The sequence below is a fragment of the Bison bison genome, unplaced genomic scaffold (genome assembly GCF_000754665.1).
Source record: "Bison bison bison isolate TAMUID 2011002044 unplaced genomic scaffold, Bison_UMD1.0 scf7180017864328, whole genome shotgun sequence".
NCBI lineage: Eukaryota > Metazoa > Chordata > Mammalia > Artiodactyla > Bovidae > Bison > Bison bison.
Genome location: NW_011494900.1, coordinates 165796 through 168424, shown reverse-complemented (window position 1 = coordinate 168424; position 2629 = coordinate 165796).

Genomic DNA, 2629 nt, shown 5'->3' with positions numbered 1-2629 from the left:
ATATATATATATATATATATATATATATATACAGATATAATGACACCACCCTTATGGCAGAAAGTGAAGAAGAACTAAAAAGCCTCTTGATGAAGGTGAAAGAGGAGAGTGAAAAAGTTGGCTTAAAACTCAACAGTCAGAAAATGAAGATCATGGCATCTGGTCCCATCACTTCATGGGAAATAGACGGGGAAACAGTGGAAATAGTGTCAGACTTTATTTTCTTGGGCTCCAAAATCACTGCAGATGGTGACTGCAGCCATGAAACTAAAAGACGCTTACTCCTTGGAAGAAAAGTTATGACCAACCTAGATAGCATATTCAAAAGCAGAGACATTACTTTGCCAACAATGGTCCAGCTAGTCAAGGCTATGGTTTTTCCAGTGGTCATGTATGGATGTGAGAGTTGGACTGTGAAGAAAGCCGAGCACCGAAGAACTGATGCTTTTGAACTGTGGTGTTGGAGAAGACTCTTGAGAGTCCCTTGGACTGCAAGGAGATCCAACCAGTCCATTCTGAAGGAGATCAGCCCTGGATGTTCTTTCAAAGGAATGATGCTAAAGCTGAAACTCCAGTACTTTGGCCACCTCATGGGAAGAGCTGACTTATTGGAAAAGACTCTGATGCTGGGAAGGATTGGGGGCAGGAGGAGAAGGGGACGACAGAGGATGAGATGGCTGGATGGCATTACTGACTCGATGGACGTGAGTCTGAGTGAACTCCAGGAGTTGGTGATGGACAGGGAGACCTGGCGTGCTGCGATTCATGGGGTCGCAAAGAGTCGGACACGACTGAGCAACTGAACTGAACTAAGTCAATAGTAGTCCAGAGAAAAGCAGTTGGAAAAGTCAATGAAGTGTCAAAGGAAGCCACTAGATATTAAAAACAATCACACAGCACAATTCCATCACCATCACCAACACCACCATTACCATCACCCAGCAACACCAATACCACTCCACCATCACCACCACACCACCATCATCATCACCACCACCACCACACCATCACCACCATCACCAACGCCCAGACCACGACCACCACCATCACCACCAACCAGCAACAACAGATGTCCCCTTCTCTCCTATAGTAGAAGAAAAGAATTTAGATGTTACTCCTTTAAAGTAACTGTTTTTGATTCAACAAAAAGAGGACAAAATATATTGCACTTTTATGCAAAAGTCCTTTCCAGTGATAGAAGTAAATAATGTCAAAGGAAATAGATTTTAGATGAAGAATTGCCATACTAGGCTAGTTTGCCTATAGGTATGAAATTGATTTATATTCTTAAAAATCACAGTCTTAGAGCTCCTCTCTCGGGAACTGTGATTACTCTTACAATGGGTAAGAGAATTGTGGAAAGCATTTATCTTGCTTAACTTTGAAAAATGGTACAAAGAAGGAAGCTGGAGAGTTACACAGTACACAAGTGGGGAAAATAGATGGAACAGAACCATAACATAAGCAATCAGACCACATGATGCCACAGGGATGTCTACTAATGGAAACCAGAAACTGCACAGATCTGTGAATGGGTACTCAGGTTTGGATGCTGATTCAAGGACATCTAAGATGTGAGACCTTAGGCAGTTTATTTCAGTAACATGGATCAACTTCTCTGTGAGGACTAGATGTAACTTCTTCTTAATATCATGGATGATTCTTAGCCCCCAAACTCATGACTTCAAGAAATAGAACCTTTTCTGTTTTTTTATAGTCCAACTTAATTTCTAACCCTGACTATTATTATTATTATCTGTTTGGTCCTATTTAACAGATTAAAACATACCCTCAGTTCTTTCCATGATTTTCTCAAGGTATGGGAAGGTTGGGTAGGGGAGAATAATTTTTGTCATCTGATCTTAGAGATGGCTCTCATGATGCCCACTGACCTTCTCTCCCTCTCCCCAAGGATTCAGTAGCTCCTTTCTACATTAGGATCAGCCTCACAGTCCAGAAATCTTTATGAGGCTCTCTCTGGACCTGTCTGATGGCCTGCAGCCATTTCTCTCCAGAGATACTATCAAAGGAAGGTGAAGGTTTCCCCTACTCTCAGAAGCCTAAGGAATCTCTTAGCCTCTTCAGATCCATTTCTTCCCCACCCCTGTCCTGCAATTTAAATAATGCCACTCCACTGAGGATTACTAAATGTAACCTAGGATGTTTTTAAGGAGAATATGTGGTACATGAGCAGTATATCATTTAACATCACAGTACAGTCTCGGGCAGCACTACATAATCAAACACATCCATATATCTGCTGTAAAATATATAAATATTCACCCTGTGCGGATGAATAAAAAGGTGGTTTCTCATTGCCCAAGTCAGGTTTGGCCTCCAAATACATTTGCTGCAAACTAAAAAGCTTGGGTTTCATAATCACAGGTAAAGACTGTGGATCTGTAGCCGAATGTGACCAAGTTAGATACAAGCATGATGTCACTCCACTTAATGCCAATAGAAAGTCAAATGAGAAAGGTGATGATAAGGGCTCATAAGGCCTGTAAAGATTTCACAGATGAGAAAGCACTTGAACAAAGGCTGGATAATGTGTGGAAATTTGCAAAGATCAGAAAATAGAAGGCATTCCATGTGAGGAACAAAGAGAAATTGATTATACTAAATATTA